Here is a 25,235-nt window from a genome sequence, read left to right on the forward strand (position 1 = left end):
TTTAAATCAAAGAAAAAATAAAATAAAATCAAATTGATGCATGATTTTATTTTTCAATCAAATAACCAACCTTGAGGTACAAGCAAATCAAATATAATTGATGTGGGGGGAAATTGGAACAAAAATAGCAATATTTCATATGATTTCCAATCAAATTTCTTAAAAAATATTTTTCCTCACAAAGACAAGATTTTTTTAAAAAATTACTTGACCTAATTCTCTTCAGTATATATACCATACACCTTACACAGCATGGGGGACGAAAAATTGGAAACAAAACCAGGGTTCCAAGTGGAAAAAAAATAAAGAGAAAGTGAAAATTTGTGTGGCTCATTGAAACAGCTTTCCAGGCCTAATAATCATCCCATTCCACTCCTGAAACATTGTAGAGTAAGTCCAGGTAGTTTTTGATACGTGATCATGCCTAGAATGCAAGCATCATAATCACCATATTCATGCATTTTTTCAAATTTTCGTATCTCATTATTTAGTGTGTTTTAATCTATGCTAACAGTTTCCTTGAGTTCCTGGGATGTTTTAGAGAAGGTTTGGATCGATGGTTGGAAGCTCTAACGTGTAGAACGTTATTTGCCATGATTAGGGCAAGAAGCTTTTGTTTTTCGTTTTCACGTATGCAGGGCTTTTTAGACCAAAACAAGGACACCATCGTGATCGCAAGGTTCCATATAGTCGACCTGGAACTTTACTGTTTGTTAAATGATGCATTTTTGCAGGTTTTAGCTTGATGCAAATCGAGGAAGACGACCGGAAAACGATCCCGGCGCCTTTGACTCTGTTTCTCCGGCGAGGACCCTTTGACCAAGGCTTGTCGCGTTTTGATTCGTCCATTCAAAATCTCTGGGGCCCACGCGTTGATTTTTTTAAATTTCAATTAACAAGTGTTCTTTTTATTATTTGTTTTATTTATCTGACTCCACGTACAGCTCAAGCGTGTAGTACCATTGGCTGGAAAGGAGGAGACGCGACCATGATGTCTCTGGTTCAATCCCTGGGGAAACACTTTCTTTTTTTTATAATTGTGTTTCTATAGATTCCATGCAGTGTTCCACTCAAGACCACAATACACCTTCTCATCATCAACCGTCTGATCATCAGCATCCAGGATCTAGCGCCTATAGCCTGCAGGTGCACCAAAGACTTCTCAGAGCTTCTCCATACTGGATCACAGAGCTAAGTTTTTTACTTAATTGTTCTTTTAGTTCTTTTTCTCTTTTATTAGAGTTCTTTTATTATTTATTTATTTCACTTATCTAATAAATTATTCATATAAATAATAGTTTTATAATTTTTTTTAATAGTTTTATAATTTATTTTTTTTAATCGAAACACTTGATTTTTCTCATAAACATTAAAAGTAATTATTTTTTTACAAGAAAAATTATTATTTTTATATATACTTTTTATCAATTAATTTTAAATATTTGTTAACCTCGAGGCATTTATAAATCATGATAGCCTTAGGTTTGTTGGTAGGTGTTGCCCGTTAACCTTGGTTAACTTTTGGCCCTTTCAGGGTTTGTTTTTGCCTTACCCTTTTTGCCTCGATCTCTGATTTAATTTTTAATCTGCCACGTTATAATTGTTGGGAATTTTAATGCACTAACGCATTTTTTCTTCTTTATGCCCAATTTTCAGGGTTAATCAAGGATCTTCCGACTACGCGCCATGGCAATCGAAAAGCTAAGTTCTAACCCTTTTCTTATTTATTTAAATTTTATTTTAATTTTTACCTTGTAGGTTAAATTAAGGTTCATTTTCAATGTCAAGGAATTCCACATACACTCACCTCCCTATTATTTTTCTTTTAATTTTCAGGAGATCGAAGGTTCGAGGAAGATCGAGGCTCAAGATAAATTAAATTAATTATTCCTCTTTATTTTATTTTATTTTATGTTTTAATTCCCCCATCCCCGCAGGTGTTTATTGTAATAGCGTAGGATTTATTTTATGCCTTTAATTTCTGCAAATTTAAACTGCGTGGTTAGTAATCTTAGGGAGTGCAAGCCTTTAACAGAATTAGGATAACTAATTACAAGATAAATAATCGAACTGAATTCACGTGATTGTTGCACCCACACACCTTTAGGGTAATCCCTCTTGTTGTCTTATACTGTTGCCTTATTTTGTCACTTATTACAGTTGCCTCTAAGTAAACTAAATAGTCAAGTCCCTCGATTCCGAGGATACCTAAAGCAATGTTGCCTTCAAAGTTATTGAAACTCCCTTGAGGTTGCCTTATACAGAGTGATTGTCCCTATTGCTAAGGTATCCTCGCATGATGCCTAAACATAATGACTATTATATCCTTCCCTTAGACTACCTGCCCTCTTTATGGTAGGGACAGTCTTATGGCGAACGATAATCTTCGATGACCCTTCCACATCCAATTGAAAGACTTCCTGCCCTCTTATGGTATGGATAGACCCTTTCGCCCGAAAGACTAAAAGAATAAATTTCTAAACTTAGGGTAGTTGCTATTAACTGCTTGCTCTTTTTCAAATTCAAATTCAAAATCTTTTCCCACTAATTTTCAAATACTTTTCAAAAAGACTACGCTTATTTACAAGCTAAAGTTCTTCTTCAAAGTTTTTACTTTTCACACTTCCTTTTCAAACATTTCAAAACAAACAAGTGAGCTAAGCAATTAAGAGCCCATGGATAACCATGGATACAAAGGATGCCTTACACCTTCCCTTTGTATAACTTACCCCCCGGACTCAAAATCTTTCAAAGGTCTTTCCCGTTCTTTTAGCCTTTCCAATTGGATAAAATAAAAGTCGGTGGCGACTCTTGCTATCCGCACATTTCAAATAAAGTCAGTTCACCGTATTACACATACCTCACATGACTTCTCAGGCTTCACAATCTTAGGAATTCCATGTACAAGCTTCTTAGAACTTAGATGTCCCAAACTTCTACAGTTCAGATGCCCCAACCTCTTATGCCACAACTTACTATCACCTTCTGAGCCTTCAGCACTCAGACACTCTGTTTCAGCTATTTCTACATTCACCTTGAATGTTCTGTTGCTTCCCTGTTCAAATTGCATAATCAACTTCTAATTGGAATCATACAACTTCAAGAGGTTGTTCTTCATAACAACTGAGAAACCTTTCTCAATGAGCTGACCTACACTCATCAGATTGCTTCTAATTCCAGGAACATACCAAACATCCTTGATCAGAACAGTCTTTCCATTCTTCAATTTGACTTTGACATTTCCTGTACCTTCTGCATAAAGGTACTTGTCATCAGCACATCTGATCTTTGTTCTCCTTTCAGAGTCAAAGTCTATCAGCCATTGTTTATTTCCAATCAAGTGATTTGAACACCCAGTGTCCATATACCACCACTCTGACGAACATCTTCCGTCAGACTCTGAAGCCATTAATAGCACAGGTTCATCATCTGAAGCTCCTCTGGCTATATTTGCTTCTTCTGATCTCCTTCATTTGTTTGCCAAACAGTCTCTAGCAAAATAGCCAAACTGTTTGCAACAGTAACATTGAACTTTCTTCTTATCCTTTCCCTTCTGATATCTCTTCTCATCAGAAGTTGAGGCTTCCTTATGGAATCTATCACCACGTCTATGCTTCTGGTCCTTCTTGACAAAAGAAGCCTTCAGATGTTGCTCAACTTCTCTCTCAGAAGTTCTCTCAGTCAGATGCAACTCTTGTGCTTCTAAACTACTTTGCAACTCTTATATTCTCATGGTTTCCAGATCTTTAGAAAGTTCAATAGATACAACAATATAATCAAATTGAGGAGTAAGTGACCTCAATATCTTCTCTATGATTACTTGTTCAGAAAGAGTTTCTCCACAAGCCTTCATCTCATTAGTGATCAAAATCACTCTAAAGATGTACTCAGAGACTTTCTCATTGTTCTTCATGTTGAGATTCTCATATTGCTTTCTCAGGGATTGAAGCTTCGCCTTCTTCACTAATACGTCACCACCGTAACACCTGACCAGTATATCCCACGCCTCCTTTGACGTCATAGAATCAACAATCTTCTCAAACACATTCACATCCACACACTGATGGATGAAGAACAACGCCTTTTGATCTCTCTTCTTCGTCTCTCTTTGCGCTTCTCTTTGTTCTTCCGTTGCATCCGCTGCAACCGGAACATATCCTCCAGTGATAAGATCTAGAACATCTTGAGCACCAAATAATACACGCATTTGAATCATCCATCTATTCCAATTTTTACCATCAAGAACTTAAAGTTTTGTATTCAAGTTGCTTCCACTCATCTTTAAACTTGTGCAAAAAAAATAGATTTCACTCACACTCGCACAGTGTTTCCCAACCCACAAACAACCAAGAAAAATGTGATTCAACACAACTTTGTTTCCCTGAAACAAAATCAATCACACAGTCACACAAACTCACGTTCACTCGTGTTTCCCTGTGTTTGGAACCGGAGCTCTAGATACCAATTGTTGGTGCACAATGAATAAAAATGATGACAAAGAGAATAACGGCGCAAAGATTAATGAGAGAGAATAATATTGTACTGCTTGTGTTCTTTACTATTAATGATAGCTACTACAAGACTATTTATACAAAAAAAACAAATTGCCACCTCAGCCCTAAAAGCTAAACTTAGTGAACAAGTTTAAGGTACAATCCGTATAGTACTACAAAATATTAAAGTACCCTTACTAACTAAACAGCTACGCTATCAGGACCCAGCAGGTAGAACTTCTGGTCAACACTATCTTCTGAGTAACCATCAGAAGATCAGTCCACATCAGAACTTCTGATGCTCATCTTCTGAATATTGAATTACTCTTCAATATTTAAGACTTTTCTCTTTCCATTATATATTATTTTTAAAATGGATATATGGCATTGTATCTTCACAGAATGGTATAGATGTGTTTTGGTTGTTAAAATTTGTCTATTTGATTATGCAATAATGTACAATACAATCAAGTTGGCTTATCATGTTTCAAACAATGATGTTACCCGTGCTCATAATCAAGTGGATATATTTCCTGGCTCGATAATTGAAGATGGCAACAAAATTTGGCTTCTATCGATTGGTAATAGAGTTGGCAAAGAAATTTCAACCGATGTTAAAACAAATCAACAAGCAGCAAAACCTTTTATATTGATTCTAATGGACTCGATTTCATTGAACGGGTATGTCAAACAATTTTTGTAATTATTTTTAATAGTTTTTCAATGATACCAAATACAATGAACTTTTAACTGGTACAGTAATGCATACTTTTAAAGGTTTGAGACTTTAGAAAAAACTGGAACTTAGAAGTAAATTAACTTGTTGCAGAAAATTATTACCTTGTATGCTATATTGAATCATGTGTGTCACAATATTTTACGTGTGTCATGTTGAATCATGCGCATTAACGAAATACCGAAACATATATTCTTGTTTCAAATCAATCTTGGAATTTACCTAAAACATATCTGTGTACAATAGAAGGAGAAAAACAAGCTTGCATTAGGGAAAACCTCCAAGTTACTAAATAAGACTCTGAACATCTATCCAAGGGCGATATCTGAGTAGGACCGACGTTGATTGTGGTAAGTATCTCAAACTCGAATGAGGTAAAGGGGAATATTACCCATAAGCCTTAGATCACGGGGGTATACATATAAAAGAAATTATCCTCTGAGTCTTTAGGGGAGGCCATGCACAGTCTCTCGTCCTTGGATCAATGATGTAAGATGACATCCTCCTCATCTTTGATTATGGATAAATTTAAACCTTCACATAAGGCATCAACATTTCCTAATTACTTGGAAGAAGTAGACTTCGTCAAAAGATTTGTGGTGTCTGAAAAAGTAGAAGGGAAAGGGAGTCACAATCACTCAAATTTTGGCTATCAAAGTTTAAAGTGCTTTCATAACTCCTAAACACCCCTGTTCCTAACAGCCTTTAGTCAATTGATCAATCCACTCGCTCAATATTCTTTGTACAATACAAATACATATAAGCTCACACTTTATCGTTTGATGGTTCTATCACCTTACCGCTCTCATCTAATTCCCTAATAATCACTATGATTGAAAAGGGAAAATATGAAGAGAAGGAAAATGGTGTATAAACGTGGGCCAGCCGAACAAAGAATCCTGAATATGGAGAAGACGAACAACTTGTTCAGATGAATGAGCAATTGAAAACGTGCTCGAAAATGAAGTTGAACTACCCTTTTTTCTAGAAGCGTATGCTGTGAAGAATGGGCGATAATGGCCTCTTTAGTCACGCCAATGGTTGCTCTCCACGTTCCTCAGTCGTTTTACTTTCCCTAGGAAGTTATATCATTACGGGCATTTAATAATGGGTGTGCTAGTGAGATTGACATTTGAGGGACTCGCCCCTAAATTATGCTTTAGGGATAAGCCTTAAGCTCTATTTGAGGGATTTTCCCTAAGCCTTATTTGAGGGAATCTCCTCTAACTCTTCTTAAAGGACTCGCCCCTAAACTCTTCGTGAGAGACACGTCTCCAAGCTCTTATCGAGAGACTCACCCATAGCTTTGTGCGAGGAGCTTTCATGGGTTCGACCCAATTACGAGGACCTAAAATACTCAGTTTAAAACACTCTGTCATTTTCAAGGCGTCGTGCTTTAGGGATTGCGTATTAGAATAATTTTACTAGGCAAGCGCTCTAAGCGGTCCTAGTCACCTAAATTTGCTTGGGTTGCCCGATCCGATTTATATTTTTCGTACACTTAATGAGCGTGGATGATTATGTGCCCAAGCAGTATTTGGCTAGAGACAGATTCAATGAAGGAAAACTTCATCCCCATGATTCAAGGGAGAACCAATCCTCCCTTTGCCACGTTCTTCAACTCTTTAACCCAAGTCCAATGAGCTTCCTATAGATACATCATCCATGAAATAAAACAGGTTCTTCAATTTTCTTATAAAAGATCATATACCGAGTTTCTGGCAACTGTACATGAGCTAGCCATAAACACATCCAAATACCCTAAGACCACAAACAACCATACAGAATAAGGATTGTCCTCATTGTACTTTTTTAGCAAGTTCATAAGTCCTCCACCACAAGGGTATGAGTGAGAATTAATTTTATAAGAAATTGGCCAAGAAGGAACCAAGGACCAATAGATCATAACTACCTGATCTCCATAAAAAATTATGGCCTCTAATCTAGAATCTTATTTCGGGATGTGGCAATCCTTCCACCTTTCAAATTTGGAGATCACATAAAACCACTCTCATTATAGAATCCAAAGGGTGCAGGGAATTTTGACCCTTACAAATAAATACCCAAAGAAGTGAGAAGAATAATTTTAGATAGCATAACTGCCTTAGTCAGCTCCTCTATCGCCACCCTTATATCTAAGCATCATAAATGCCATCTATGACTAACAAGAGGCACTCTTTGAATCAAGTGATGTTTAGGACATTCCCAAAACACCAATAAATGAAATGTACTAATACTTTGATAAATTGGCTAGGAATACATATGAAAGTTGTAAACCAAGAATAATACTTTTACTATTCACTCGTTGGACTCTACCAGTACTTATAAATAAATATAAAGACAATTTCTTTATCCACCCTATACCTTCATAGGAACCCGCGACGAAAATTTCTTAAATGTTCCTATATTTTAGAAGTGCATCTCCGAATACATTTTTTTAAAAAAAGAGTTATTTCGGAAGTGCATATCCGAAAATACATTTTTTTAGAAAAAATGTGACTTCGGAGATGAACTTCCGAAGACACTTTTTTTAGGAAAGAGATGTCTTCGGAGATGCATATCCGAAATATTTTAATTTTTGGTCTAGAAATTTTTTAGATACACATATCCGAAAAAACTCAATAATTATTAAAAAATTAAAATCAAGATGAATCAATACAATTAATAGTATAATCAATTGTATTAATTAAAATATATTATTAAATATATATCATTATAATCAAGATATAATAATAATAATAATAATAATAATAATAATAATAATAATAATAATAATATAAGCCTAATAAATATTTAAATCAACACCTTATTTTTATATATAAAATTAATAATAATAATAATAATAAAAGATATTTATTTACTAATTTTTATGATACATAAAAAAATTATTTCATAAATTAATTTTCAAAAAAAATTTTATAGTTAAAAAAAATCATTTTATAAACAAAATTTCCAAAACAATTTTAAAGTTAAAAATTATTTTACTAACTTATATAATTGAAAAATATTTTTATTATATTTCATAAATACATTTTGAACTATATAAAATTAAATATATAATTTATTCACTAAATAAAGACAAAATCTTCTTGTAATTTTTAAACTAAGTGAAAAATAATTTTTTATCATAATTAATTATTAAAATAATTTTTATATTTTATATTTTTATTTATTATTTTAAAAAACTATGTAATTCGAAATTTATATTAAAATATGAATAAAGTAGTAAATAGTTCTATTCTTACTTGAACTTTTTTATTTTAAATTTTTGTTGAATAATCATTAATGTATTTATTTTTTATATAATTGTTGTGTATTTGTTATAATTTTAGTAATTAATATGAAATTTATCAAAAAATAATTAAATTTTTTATGAATTTTATTTTTTAATTTATAATTGAAATTAGAATAGAAATATCAACAATATAATTATCATTATTATTATTCATAACTTATAAATTATATCAATTTTATAATATCTGAATTAATCAATATTCCAAATTTTTTAGTTTTTTGGAATTTTTTCGAATATGCATATCCGAAAAAACCTCTCACCATTTCTTGCAGTTTTTTCGGATATGCATATCCGAATTAATCAAAATTCTAATTTTTTTTAGTGTTTTTGGAGATGCATATCCGAATTAATCAAAATTTCAATTTTTTCGGAGAGACATTTTCGAAGTGTATTTTGAAATTTGCAGATGGTTCTCACGCTAAAGGAGTGGATAAAGAAATTGTCTAAATATAAATATAAATAAAAGAGAAGCTTTATAAGCTACTTATTTTTCTTCGATCTTGTGAGGATAGATTGAAAATAGGACACCTTTGGCTTACTTTTGAATATGACTTACCCAAATATATTGCAAATATACTTTAGGAAATACACATTCTATTTGGCACCCCTACAAACTATTATAAAATCATCAACGTGCATAATGTGAGACATAACATTAGTACCTCTTAGAGATTTGATCAAAGATAAAGCTGCATGAGCCATACACTTTGAAATTAGTATCCTCAGATCCTCCGCAACAATGAAAAATATAAGAGGTGGCAAAGGATATACATGTCCCACCCTTCTCGTGCAATAAAATAAATCATGTGCCTTACCATTGTCACAAATAAAACACTTAGAAGACTTGAGAATGATATCAATCTAATTGAGTAATTTCTGAACAAAACCAAATGTGCTTTAGAAGAAAAATATAATTGATAGAACCAAAAACTTTCCTAATATTAATTTTAAGGGAAATGTTACCCTAGAAGATCTTTGATTCAAAATATTAATTGCTTCACAAGAAAGGTAAATGCAATCCTTAATATGTGTACCGTGAATAAAGCCTCTTTTGTGAGGTCAGATTATGTTTGACATGATATTGGCAAGTCTACATGTAAAAACTTTATAAATAATTTTGAGTTTGAAGTTAGAAATCACATTAAGATGATAAAGTTTTGTTGTGGCAATGTTAGAAGTTTTAGAAATAGGAGTCACAAGGGTTAGAATTGAAATTAAGTATGTAACAAAACAAATTGCAAAACAATATTGAAAACATGCTTTCTCATTATATCCTCAAAAAATTGAAAGAAAAAAACCTCCAAATCCATCAATAAAGTCAGCGTAAAGACTGCATTTTTCACTTACCCAAAATCAAGAATTTGGTTAGAGCATTTCACTCACACTAGTGTTCACCATGAAAGCAACCATACTATCAAGGCTAGCCTACTATCAATCAAATCATTATCCTCAAAATTGTTTCTAGTGGTAAAAATGGATCCAAAATAATTTACAAACTTATTTTCAATCCTAGAAATAATTTACACCTGTCATTTTATGAAAAAAAAAATTAGTATTTCTATCAAACTGTGTGGTGTATAATTTTGGATTTTTGTTGTCAAAATTAGTTTTGAAACTTGAGAGTCAGATTAAGATCCAACTAAGCATTCTTCTCTTGAACCTGTTAATGATGCTTTAAAACCTAAGGTGATGAAGTGAAAGAAATCATATTTCGAGATTGCGCAAATCAGAAATCAACATCGAAGTCGATGAAGATGGCATATACGCGAAGAATGATGGTGGAGGAGATGTGTAAGATTGGAAACGAAACTGAACCTGCTTGAGGCTGGCTGTAGAGATAACACAACGGCGTAGAGTGAGGTTGTCGGTGGAGTCGAGACAAAGTGAGGTTGGTGTGAAGTCAATGTGGCGGGAGACTGGGGACAGAGCAAGTGGGAATACTGGTTTAATGTTTGGAGAGAGTTTTAGTTTGTTGGAGCTTAGGTCTGAATTTTTTAATTCACGTGTATTAGACTTCGTTGTTTTTTTATTCATTTGTTTAAGGGTTATGTTCTTGGTTTGTTATGGATCTATTAGGTTTCAAAAATTATAAATATGTATCTCTTGTATGTTTTCTATCTCAACCTTCAGAACTTTAGAGTTGAAGACAAAAAGAATGAGTTGGGAATTCTAGTGGCAATCTTAGAAATGTAATGGCAAATTTATAAGAGTGTGTTCTTGGAATTCGGGAAACCCTTAGAGATAGCTAAGGGGGATTTGAAAACTTCTAAACACTCTAGGCTTGCGTGATTCATACATATATCGAGGGTTGGAGTTGCGAAACACTTTTGTAGAAAATATGGTTTTTTCTATGGGAGCTTGGTGGCTATTTTCTTGTAACTCATTTGTAATGTTTTGTAACAATTGTTGGAAGTATAGTGAATCAAAGAGTTATTCTCTTAAAGAGTGGATCGTTTGATCGATTTGGGTAAACAGGTTATTGTGTTTATTATCTTTACTGTATCTTCTTTTGCCAAGTTAAATTAGTGTTTATTACACATAGAGTTAGTTTTGCTAAAGACCATTTATTTTGATTGTCATTGTTATTTGTCACCACACATCAATTTATTTTTGCTACTGTCTCAGCTCCTATCGCCATGACCCGCAGGGAGTTAGATGAGGTCTTTGCATACTAGAGCATCACATGGTCCCTGAGGAGGCACGTGCGTCGCTAGAAGAGCACGACTAGAGCTGTCCGATGGATACATCTCTTGGTACTACAGAGTCTCACACCCATACATGCTTCTAGCTGTAGAGGGAGGTCCATCCGGACCAGCCCACGAGGAGATTCTCCTTGCGCATCAGGCTCAGTTGGACCACACTTATGATCTTCTTCCTCTGTGTCGTCAGATAGTTGACACGGGCCTCAGAGCCATTGTAGAGGGTTTATTCTCTGAGGGGACTGCTTATAGGTGTGTGCTGGATGATATGATCACGCTGGCAGAGAGTGCATTTTTGTACCGTTGACATCGTGCCAGGACCCGTGGGACACTTGACGGTAGGGGTAGAGTCAGCATAGCCTTGATGGACGCGGAGGCAGAGGTAGAGGAGATGCGCAGGATGATACTAGACATACTCAGTAGTGATATTTGATGATGTATTTATATTTCATTTTTTTATGTATTTGATGATGTACTCAACGCTTTGACCGACATTATTTATATCTTGTATTTTTATTGGTCTACCTACCGTTGTCTTTAAAATGCATTACTGAATCTGAAAAATGTATATCTTTAAAAATGGAGTTTCTGAATGACATGAATTCAAAAAATAGCAGACTGTTCCATAGATGCACCTATGGAACACTCTATTTTCACCACATTTTGTAGATGCATCTACGGAAGTATTGCTAAACTGGAAATAAGGTGAAATTAAGTGTGCTTTCTTTTGTTTTATACGCTTCCGTATATGTATCTACGGAAGGAATCAAATTTGTTCAAAATATGGAGTGCTTCCGGATGTGCATCTACAGAAATTATGGGCAAAAATGGAATTTTGTGTGGTGTTTAAGAGATCCATGAAATTGGTAGAGAAACTTTCAAGGAAGAATATGATGTAGAAGTTTTTATTTGAGAAAAAAAAGGTTAATTCAATCTATAAAAAAAATTAAAAATTAATTAATTATATTCAACTCAAGTGTGCCACGTCATCTATAGCAAAATATAATTTTGGTGTAGCTTATTTTTCTTCCATTTCTACCCTTATTTTTTGTGTGTGTAATTTACATAATAATTTCCATTAAAACTACTATTAGTAACTTCCACATAACTATATACTATTAACTTCTACATGATATATTATTTTAAAATCAAATTTAAATAAAAAATATTGTTTATATTTTTTCGGTTATGCATTAAAAAAGCGAACATACAGATACATGAGTATCCGTCTGGACGCTAGTTAATAATAAGGCATATTTTTTTAATTTAATATTTGTTTAATAAAGAGTCAAAAATAAGTTTAATTTTCAACAATTAGAAAATAGTGATCCAATTTTTTTAAAATTTCATAAGAATGGCTAATAAAATGTAAAAATACTTTTTATCAAATAAATAATTTAATTTTTTTTTGTTAATCCTTCAAATAATTTTAAAAAAATAAATAAAGAGAACTCAATTAAAGTATTAAAATTATTTTAAAAAATTCAATCACTTCAGCCAAACACATTTTAATATCAAAATGAATCATATGGTGCAGCAATTGCCAGACCATTAATTCAAAGTTCAAAGATTCATTTATATTAAATATCATAACCTTATAGCTGTAGGTAACTAAGATATATGAGAGTTGTAAATTTCAAAATATAATTTTAATAATAAAATATGCAGTTAAAATAATTGTGATTGAGGAGCAAGACTCTAAACTATAGAAAAATCTTTATAATAATTGGGATGTGAGACAGTGACTAAAGTAGATAACATGGGCCTATAAATCTAGAGGAAAAAGAGGTGTGATAGGATAATGGTGGAGGAAGTTGTTGTAGAATTTGATCACCCATGTAGTTTGATTCTATTTGTTTGTAATCATTGATCTTTGACCTGCAAAATAATAAATAATTATATAAACCTGAGGCGTGTAAAAACACTGTCCTTAAGGATTTATCCGCCTCATAAGCGCAAATCCCCCAGGATTCAACAGGTTCTTCCCAGATTCTCATTTTCAATCTGAGGTATCAGAACAACAAGAACTACTCTTTGAGATGACCGGAAGATGTAATCCAAAAACAAAAGAGCAACAAAAGAAAAGGAAGAATAATAGAGGTTTTGTTAGATTATCACGTTAAAGTATTTTATTTTTTCTACTACTTCTAAAAGTAAGAGAGTAGACATATATATACATATAAGAGAATAGACTAAGTCAATATTATAATAAACTCATTATGGACCACATTAATTGTTGCTTTAAATTATAAATAAAATGATAATAGTAATTTTCTTTAAAAATATTTTATCTTATTTTTCACTTAAAATTGAGACAAAAACTATTTAAAACTTTTGAAATATCATCAAAATTTACAACAATCCCCCACATATTTCAAAAGTTATTAAAAGTTATATAAAATAATTTCATGGATTAACATCATGGATGTGATGCATCAAACTAGTGTAGCAAGCTATATGAACTAGTCCTAGAATGATAGTACTTAACATACAATGAAATTGGTGTAGCAAGCTATATGAACCAAAGACACTTTATGTATGTTAGAGGTCTACCACTCACATCACACCCCCACGGTTCCTGTTGTTGACGCTGTGGTGCGCTAATAGGCCGTGCGCGTGCCTGGTTATTTCATGAGTGCTCTAGAGATTTCGCCAAGATCCCATACAAGCGGCCCCACTCAACACTCACATAGGTGATTTCATCAAGTGTATGCTGCAAATCATACACCACCTATAAAGGATATGAAATTCATTAAAAGCTACATAAGCTTATCCTCTCAATAATGCAGTGTCTAGCACTTTCTCAATTACACCATAGGAAAAGGACGCAGATAAAAATTAATCAAATAATTTTTGGTGCTAGCAGAACTAACAAGTGACTTGTTCTTACCCATATGAACCTTTTTCATGGGATCTCCAATCACAAAGGTTGGGTTCCCATCACTTGATAGTTTCAATTGGCTTAAGTCCAATTCCCTTCGATGTGTCACAAATTAATTTCTTCCCAGGGCTTCAATAGAGGATCAACTAGGATCAATTTAATTGGAATTCTCAATAATAGAGGATATATTGCCTCATTATAAGTAGCTACTTTATACACGAATGAAGAAGATACATTTTTCTTCCCTAAAAATATTGACCAAGACGTCTCTAAGTCAATTAAATCTCAAATATTTACTCAAATATTTAATATTGTATACTTGATCTCAAAAAAAAAAATATTATACATGCCTGCTTAAATATATAAGCAAAACTACTCCAACAAGGATATCATACCGTCACGATATAAATAAATTCATTTATGAATTTATTATATAGGTCTATTTGAATAACTTTCAAATGACAAAACCCCCACATTAGATAAAATTAAATATACTCACATATAAATTTGTTTTTTTTTTTTTACAAATTTAATTCATATAATGTCATTGTAAAATTTTAATACTGCAATATAAGTTAAAAATCTTAAGTATAAAAAGTAACACCACAAAGTATTACCACGATTTTAAATATTTTAATTATCATTAAATACTTCTAAAATTTCATATTAAACTACACAGGTCTGCTTAGATAATTTCTAAGTGACAACTTCTCCATTTGAAAAAGAATAATATAATACTAAATATATTCTGATATAGATGATCTCTTTTAAAATTCTTTTTCAACAAAATAGAATGGACATACACTTCAAAAATTATAGGCATGAAAGTATTACTCCACAATCTATTTTTTTATTCAACCTCTAAATAAAATAATAATATTTCAAAGGAAAATATTATTAGTTAAAATATTTTCTACATTTAACTTTTTTTTTTTCTTTTGCAAAATACTATTATTATTGTAATATGAATATCATATGTCCCTGCAATAATTTATATTTTACGTATATTATATTGTTCATATCAATATATTTTGTTCTCACAAAAATTTCAACAAAAACAAAATATTTCTACACTTTTCCACAATTAATCATTAAGAGTAAATAGTATTAAATTCAATTTGTTAATATAATAAAAACTAAACATAATAATATAACATCGACCCACTATACAGATAAAATTTTAATAACAAGAATTGTTAATACTTATGGCTGCCAACACACACCTTTACGTCAACAAACACAGATATGAAGCGTTAAAGATATTTGTAAAACAAAAGTCTCCTATCATTCTGTTCAATTACTCAAATAATTTTCAAATACTATTTGTGGAGATTAAAAAAAAAAATAAAGTATTAATAACAAAATTATTGTGAATTTAAACACAAATATTTATGACACATGTAATTAAATATATTGTCAGTATAATATAATAATGAGAATGAGAAACATATAGTCTAAATATTGACTTTTCAAAATCACAAAAGTAATTCAATAAATCTTCATTACTATAAATATTTGTTTCTATTCAATCATTATAAGCAATTAAATTTCAGTTACATATTAAAAAGGACAATCAATATAAATCACAAGAGAAATACGTTTTTTAAAAAACACAATCAATGTGTATTAGTGTAATAATATCCCAACATTGATAATATCCCAAGACTAATATCACAATCTCGTAGAAAACATTGTCACTTATTACAAAGAAAAATTAATTATATTTAATAATATAATATTAATATAATAATTAATAATTAATAATATACAATTAAACATAATATAATAATTTATAATAATTATGTAACCAATTATATTATTGATTCCAAATTAATATTTTTAATATAGGACATGTCCGATTAAAAGTGAGAAATAGACTATCTATTATTCTATTCTAAAGATGAAAATAAATTGTTAACAAAATATCGCGTTGGAACATTTTTCCACTATTCATTTCAAATCCTCACACAAATACACTAATTTGATTAATTCTATTCTATCTTGTTTTATAAAACTAAAATATTTATAAGGGTTGACAAATTTGTCTCGTTAAATTTAATATTTAATATAGTATTGAATTATAAAAATTCGAAAAAGTACTCAACAACCAATCAATAGGTACGCAAATAAATCATATTTCATAATCATTCAAATATATAATTATCTATCCAAGACGATAAAAGTCAATATTTAACCGGCATTGATTATATTTTCAAAGAAATTTCATTTTGAATATATCTATCAAATAAAGAGAATAATGTGTGTACCTTGAAAGAATAAGTATCATGCTCAAGCATGCATGCAATCTCTCAACTACTCATTGTATTTGTTATTCACCGAAATTATTACTTTGATATAATTGATTAGATAAATCCTTAAGATTGTTGTAGAATTTGATCACCCATGTAGTTTGATTCTATTTGTTTGTAATCATTGATCTTTGACCTGCAAAATAATAAATAATTATATAAACCTGAGGCGTGTAAAAACACTGTCCTTAAGGATTTATCCGCCTCATAAGCGCAAATCCCCCAGGATTCAACAGGTTCTTCCCAGATTCTCATTTTCAATCTGAGGTATCAGAACAACAAGAACTACTCTTTGAGATGACCGGAAGATGTAATCCAAAAACAAAAGAGCAACAAAAGAAAAGGAAGAATAATAGAGGTTTTGTTAGATTATCACGTTAAAGTATTTTATTTTTTCTACTACTTCTAAAAGTAAGAGAGTAGACATATATATACATATAAGAGAATAGACTAAGTCAATATTATAATAAACTCATTATGGACCACATTAATTGTTGCTTTAAATTATAAATAAAATGATAATAGTAATTTTCTTTAAAAATATTTTATCTTATTTTTCACTTAAAATTGAGACAAAAACTATTTAAAACTTTTGAAATATCATCAAAATTTACAACAGAAGTAAGCGAGAAAGAAATAGATGTATTGGGAAGCATGTGAGGTGTTTTGAGTTTTGCCAAGGAATGATTAAATCATAGATTGAGACCTCAACTTAAGTCGGTATGTTGGGTTATCAAAGCTAAGATAGACATAAAAATTACATTGTAAATGCTAAGTACAACACAACAAATGTTAGGTTACATCATAAAGATTTGACTCATACTTCCTATATCTCTTATTGAGTGTTTTTAAGGTACACACACTTCTTTCTTAAAACAAATCATGGAGTACAACATTTTGTAATAAGACATTGCTAACAAGTGTCTATTAGCTCTTTGTTAACGAACTAAAAATAGAAAGAAGATAAAAGATTTTGTGTTGCAAAAACAAATTTTAGATTTTTAAGATATTAAATACTCCCTTGAAATTAATTTTGTAGGATTGATAATGTTTATGTGTCTTGTGATTGTAGAAGTAAACAAGATTTAAGGAGTAATTGGAATAGAGAAGAGAGAGGAGGGATATCTAGATACACCTTAAGGTCCAAATTATTGACTATAAGAGGTACACCTTAAGGTCCAAGTTATTGACTATAAGAGGTAAATGAATGTATTTTATATTTAAAAGATTGTGTAAGTGAGTTTGATGTTTGTTTTTCCTTTTACAAGTGGATTCTAGGATTTCGAGGACCTATAACTTTCTTGTACAATATAGCTATATGAATGGACGGGTGTTAAAGTATTATTTGTTCTATTGTATGACGAACTTCCTTCACTCACTCACTTTGATTAGGTGTTCCTTAGGGCAAGACCGTGTGTGTTCTCGATATTCCATGATCAATTTCACTTGGGCATTTTATTCGCCATGTTCGTTGATCTCTTGGTCTTGATTGTATAGTCTCTAATGTTAGAGATCAAATGTTGTAGTTCTTGGTCATGGACCTATATTCTTGTTGGGCCATTTAAAACATATATGTTAGCCCATGCGAGAACAATAGTCTACCAAGCCTGGTCCGGCGAAGCCAAAACATGGCTTGTAATCTCGGTCACTTTATAGCATCCCTTTGGTCTTCTTTAGTTTGAGGTTCATTCTTGATTTTTAGGTATTCTTCTTTTTCCCTGCCAAAGATTCGTAGGACTCCATGAGTCTTTGTTGTTTCTTATGTGTCTTTTAAAATGCATAAAATGATATCCTACTAGTATGTATAGTAGGATCACCTCATAGGAAGCATAACTGCCATTATTACTTCGATGACATTAGCTTTGGTGATGTGGTGCTTGTTTACTAGTTTATACATGATCCACTGTCGCACACAGGTAAAAAACGAGTAATTAAAATTTGTAGATGGGGAAGCGACACTCGAGTCGTATCGCAAGGACTCTTGAATGATTTAACCAATTGATTGTTACAAAAGGGGTTTTCGATTTCGATTAAGAATACATTCAATTAAGATTATAAAACTTGAATACGAATGAGAATAACAGGTTAATCTACTGATTCGACTTCCAACTTATCATTGATTATTACAATTTCAATTCCCTAAGGGGTTCCAATTCTTATTCAATTGCAACATTGATGAAACTTGTGTCGCCAATACTACATGAATTTTGTTCCTATTCACCGAATTAAGCAAACAGTTTACCGAATTAAGCAAACAGTTACAGATTGCACGAATTAATGAAAAAACTATGTTAAACGCGATTAATTTAAGGAACATACATCACACAAATTTAATCCAATCTATTCTATAAGAAATGATTTAAGCAAACAGAATTTCATAGAACAAATTAGAAAGGAACAAAATTAAATTGAAAATAATAATAACCTCAAAGTTTTGTGGAATTTGAATTCAGCTAATTAGTCATTAGGATTAGTTCTCCATGAAAAAATGTAAAAAAAAAAAAAAACTCCATTTTCTCCTCCAAATTCAGCATGACTACAATAGCACTATGTTTTCACTTAAGTACTACAAGAGAGAATCGGGCTTAAAGAGCAACTGACCCGATAAATACAAAAACAGGCCAAAAAATGTATTTTCTTAAGTCTGGAACTTAAACTATTTTTTGACTCTTCTACACTTTAAATCAGCTTTTAACTTGAACATGAAAGTTTTAGCTTATCCTATCAACTTTCTAAAAAATATTAGAACGCGTCAATCTGATTCCCGTATCTCAAGTTATGGTCTGCACAATGAGAAATTATCAATTAACTGTTTAAGCTGGAAATAAAATACGAAAAATAAAATAAAGGCAAAAATAAAATAAATATAAAAACATACTAAAATAGTAAAAATAATAAAATAGACTATAGAAATACTAAGTACAATAGTAGAAGAATGTGCATCAAAATACACTGATCAATACGCGACCCTTGGGATGTAATGTTTTATGATCGTCGGATCTTTTCCTCTTCATCTTCTAGTCTTTGAGAAAAATTTACCTAAGTATACTGGAATGAACCATTTTCTTACTTTTCGCTTTCGCTTTGAGTTAATTTCTACTCTCGCTCTTCATGCATCTCTACCCCCATTTGATTTTCTCGTTGATAATAATTTAAGGAAGTTGCTTATGTTTTAATGTTACCATTAGACCAACGACGTTTTTGCGTTTATTCCTTTCACATGAGAGGGAGTGGGGGCAGGTGAGATTGCCTTCATAGAACTCGTTATAATCTCGTGTAACCTTGTACCATGCATCATGTTATCAAATAACTTTATTATGACCATAGTTGCATACAAGTAAATGACATAAAAGTAAATAGCATAAAAATAAATGGCATAAAAGTAAATTGCATAAAAGTAAGGTTAGTACAATAATAATGTTAGTGTTAATGTTATAGTTAATGATCCGGTTCCGGATAAACTTAGCATTATGTTAAGCAATCGTAGATGTACTTATATAGAAGTAACATCTACGAGGTTGATCAATAACAATTTATGTACCATACTTGTTAGAGAATTGATAGAGATCATTATCCTAAAACAAGTAGCACAAGTCAAAACCAAAACAAAAAGGATCAAGCACAGGGCAAGGCGATTGGTCCATTACTTCAATTAGTTTTTTCATAATACCTTGAGACAAACTTATCATCAATTCAAAGTACCTCAAGTGATCAAATGATCACTAGAAGATAGATTTGAAATGATGAAAGTTCATCAAGCATCAATCTAAACCTAAATGAACAAGATGAATCCATAATCATCCATTTGATCAAGACAAAAGAGAGAAGGAGATGAAGAGAGAAGTAATCAAATTGAATCACAATATTGATCTAAGTTATCATCAAGATCAATCACCTCTCTCGATGGGGGGTAAACCGAAACACGCTCATATTACAGGGGGATAAATTACTATTAACCCTTAAATGTAAGCTAAGTTAGCAAAGGTTTAGGCATATCGTAATCATCAAGACCGACAACTGCTTGTTTTGTACAAGTCTTACCTACTACTGTAGGTCATTCTGCTTGATTTATAAAAGACAAACAATTGAGCTTTGTAACTAATTTTCATGAACTAAAATTCTATTATGATGAAAATAAAAACATGCACATTACTTTATAATACCAGCGATCTGATGTTCCATTTCCTTCAGTGATGGATGTTTAGATTCCTCTAGCTGACACATTAGTTGTATCTTTGACATCCTGGTACATATCACATGCTCAATTATCCACGCATGGCAAACCTCATCAACAAAGTCTCTCCAAAGGGACTCAATTATGTCTTTCTGGAGGGACTAAACGATGTCTCGCCTGAGGGACTAAAGGATGTCTCATCTGAGGGACTAAACAATGTCTCACTTGAGGGACTCAATTATGTCTCGCCTGAAGGATTCAAACAATGTATCTCATAAGGAACTTAACAGTGTCTTGACCGAGGCACTTAACAATGTATTGCTTGAGAGGCTCAATAATATATTGCTTAAGGCACTCAAAAAAGTCTTGCTCGAAGGACCAAATTAAAACTCATCACAAGAGTGGCGAACAATCCTCCTTGAGGGATGGGGGCAAGTGTAATGACCAGTCTCCTCTAAAAGGTTTGAAGGTGAAGAGTTGAAGAACTTCACCCTCTGCGAACCCTCGTTCTTGAGGGACTATATAATGGAACAATTAAGGAAGACCTTGGGGACGGGGGAGAGAGAAGTAAGTTTTGTCCTTCCCGAGTCGCCCCTGTAATAGTTCGGGTGCCCTTCACATGGTTCGATCGCTCCTAATCCGAATCAGTCTCCCAACTTCCCATTTATCCATCCATAAAACACGTTTGTGGATGAAATATGTAATGGGTCAATAGTTACTACCTAGGAAGTCGTGGGGTCTTACTATCTCTCATGGATTTCGGGATATTAACTATCCACTCCCTTGAGAATCATGGGGGAGGGGAGGGGAAGGGAAGAATTGGTTCGATCTATCTAAGGTCTTTGGAAGGCTATAAATGCACCTGAACTTCAGTGTTGAATGATCAATCTCCGATACACAAAGAAACCAATATACAAAGCTTTTCACTTGGTCGTGTGTGAGCTTGCTCTATCCCTTGACAAACCCATTAAGGGTTGTAATGCTCATTGTACTTTTATCTAGTACAAATATTAAGTCCACATTCCAATCCCAATCCATTCTAAAACCAATTTCACCAAGACACCAACATACCGCTTCACATAATGGTAAATCAATTTATCCCAAAGGTGTATTTTAAATCTAAAAATTGTTTTTCTGCTACCTCACACAAAACAACAACAAGCATAACATACATTAAAGACCATAACTTAGTAATAAAATAACTACAAACATAACAAAAATTGGGGACCGCAACTTAGTAATAAAATAACCATAAGCATAACACTTTAAAGACCACATGCATGAGTTTTAGAAATCGGGACAACAACTAACCTCATTACAAATTTTAGACATTTGGGACCACGAGACATACAAGACAAAACATACGGGAAACTTCACTATTGAATCAAAATATGCAAAACTAATACCATACATAACCAAATACCTAGAGACATGGGACAAGTTTGACATTTTTAAACTCAAACAAAGAAAATGAAAAGAGTTTTTGAGGACAACGAACACATACATTATCGAGAAATTGAGACCGCAAACACGAAGACAAACACGTGTGTTGTTGTAGACTTGATGGTTTGGCAATTTAGGAAGAAAATGCAAGAATGATTTAGGGTTTCAAAATCGGAGAAAATGATGCAACGATGAGGTAAATTTGTAAATTGATATTATTAATTAATTTTTGTTATTTATAATATTAATAAGTTATTATTAATAATGAAATATATATGTTTTTTTAATATCATTAATAATAATATTAATAAGTAAATGTGTGATTTTTTTAACACTGATAAATGGACGATAATGTGAATTTTTTTATCAATAACTAAGTATTGAAATTAAAATACATCAATAACCATGTTTTGAAAAAAAATACACAAATAATCAGGTTTCATAAATGAAAAAAAGCGTGCACGCCAGTTCATTTGACGCACGCACTTAAATTAATAAGGATGCACCAGTCCATTTGGTGTATGCACTGCATGAAAGCCAAGTCAAATGGCGCATTCATGCATGCATTAGAAGGATGCGTCAGTTGAGATGACACATGGGTGTATCTGTTTTTTCTATAAATAATTTTCCATTCCTCCACCATTCTTCACACATCTACTCTTTTTCTCTCAATTTTTTTCCTCACGACATCTGAAATAATTTTCAAAAGGGATGTGCATGTTGTTTTTTCGGCTATCAAAACCCAGATTAAAATGAAATTTTATAACATCCAAGATGGCGAAGTCATTAGAAGAATTCAGAGACTTGTACTTTTTATGGATGCGCTTTCTTGTTCCAAGCATGGGGTTGGTGGAGAATGGAGTCCCTTTCTCCATCAAGAACAACACCTTCATGTCCCCTATGCGACAAAGTAAGTATATAACACTTTTTCAATTTTCTCACTTTATGCTAAATAGTTGTAAATAATTTGTATTATCTCTCTTTGCTCTAGGTTTTGTGTACAAGGGATGAATTACAACAAGAATCCTAAATGAAATGTGAGCCTCTAAAGCAATCTTTTTGATCACATTGGAACAGATGATGTATTACCACTAAATTATGCATCTTATAAATAATTTATTTTTAAAGTTATCTTTTTAAAATAATTTTTTCTATGTAGTTTTTTTGGAGACCATATCTGAGATTGAACCATCAACCCAACCCCGAGGATGCAGCAATTTGGACTGCAAAAACTGCGATCATCCGATTCAACATTATGAAGATGCACCATAGTGACCGGGTCAAAATGCAATTCGACATGCATCGGGAAATCCCAATCAACCCATTGTGTTTGTCACCATGGCATCTCCTTAGAGTCGACGCCCAATGTGCTTATGTCAATTAGAAAGAATACGCTTTAGAATGGTGCCGAATATGGAAGAGACGTGAACGTTATGTCCTACAATTTCCTGTTGCACCCGAGAACTAAATAATGCGACACACAGATGAATATATGAGTTGGTACAAATTGGTTACTACGCCTCAAATTTTTGTGTCTGACCCGAGGTAATTGGTCGACCCACACACTCAAGCTACGTCGTCATAAAATACACAACAACATTACCGACAAACATACACCCCTAACAACAAACCCAACGCACTTCCACCACTCAACCAACACAACAACGACATCGATCCACTATCAGCCAACCACATCACCATGACCAATACCAAGACTAACACATGCCACATATTCAAACTCAATATCAATAATATATACCATACAACCAACAACCCCATGTGGGTCCATCCACTACTCACCTTATCCCCGACCTATGCGAACATGCAAAATATTCCCAAACCAACCCAACATACATGCAACCATCCTATCAGCGTAGCACCCAACACACATATGCCACTAAACTCCACAAAACCAATTTCTTTTTTACCCCACTTACTCAAACGACCAGTGTTACCGACCACCAATCGAGCCCAAACCTCCACCAACACGATCAAACTTTGAGAACATGGGTAACCGACATTTCGAAAGTGGGTATTATGGATATGCTGACCTGACGGGTTTCACGGACCCAAATCGCATTGACTTTGCGGGGCCCTCGACCCAACCGCAATAGGAAATTCATAACGAACATGTTACTAAGAGAGGACGGGAACAGAGAAATTAGGTCTTGCTGTAATTTACATTCCCACTATGTAATCGTTTACTTACATTAATATTATTAATTTTTTTAGTTTTATTTTTAAATATTTTTTATTATTTAAAAAAAATAGATACACCATGCACCATCTCAATTGACGCATCTCCTAATGCATGCATGCATGTGCCATTTGACTTGGCTTGCATGCAGTGTATGCATGCATGTGCCATTTGTCTTTGCTTGCATGCAATGCATGCATCAAATGGATTGATGCGTCCTTATTAATTTAAGTGCATGCATCAAATGAACTGACATGCATGCTTTTTCCATTTTTAAAACTTGATTATTTGTGTAATTTTTTTGTAAAATATGGTTATTGATGTATTTTAATTTCAATCTTGGTTATTGGTAAAAAAAAATCTGATAGTGTTGTGTATTTTAATTTGAATCTAACAATTTATCATTTATCATGTGTATGATATTTTAATTAATAATACTTTGTTTGTGTATAATAATTATTTTAAAATCACAAATAAATAAAAGAAAAAATAATTAATCACTTTATCTAAATATAAGTATAATAAAAAACTTTTTTTTTCATAGGAAAAGTAGTCTAATAATTGAGATACATATTTCTTAATAGTAAAAAAAAAAATTAAAATTATGAATTAAGTAAATACAAAAGGAATTTTTTTTTTTAAGACAACTTTTCTACCCATCACAAAAAATTGGGTACTGTACATTCCACCAATATGATTGTATCATTTAATTTTATCTTATTTAATTTATTATTAAATAGTATATTTTTTAGTTATTTCCAAAGTATTTTACACTAAGGGTAACACTACCCTCAGTGTAAGATACTTTTGGGTAGATAATAATTCAATTTTTTTGATAGATAGGAGGATAATAATTCAATTTTTTTGATAGATAGGAGGGCTTAAGCCCAAAGAAAGAAAAACTGCAACAAAACAAAACTACCCTAACAATGAAAAAGTGAAATTTAAAAACGTTTATTTTTATTAAATTTTGTATTAATCGAGAACAATGGCATAAAACAGCGTTTA

General features: G+C 32.2%; 1 protein-coding gene across 1 annotated transcript in view; it reads left to right on the forward strand.

Annotated features, from left to right (window-relative positions):
- LOC131624345 (plastidic glucose transporter 4-like) overlaps positions 1–16,368 on the forward strand; it is a 72,529-nt gene extending 56,161 nt beyond the window's left edge. The window contains exon 15 of the transcript XR_009290574.1: positions 16,358–16,368. The gene's annotated coding sequence lies outside the window, so the exon portion shown is untranslated. The remainder of the gene's footprint in view (positions 1–16,357) is intronic.
- Positions 16,369–25,235: the final 8,867 nt, after the last annotated feature.

The sequence above is a fragment of the Vicia villosa genome, unplaced genomic scaffold (assembly GCF_029867415.1).
Source record: "Vicia villosa cultivar HV-30 ecotype Madison, WI unplaced genomic scaffold, Vvil1.0 ctg.000114F_1_1, whole genome shotgun sequence".
Lineage (NCBI taxonomy): Eukaryota > Viridiplantae > Streptophyta > Magnoliopsida > Fabales > Fabaceae > Vicia > Vicia villosa.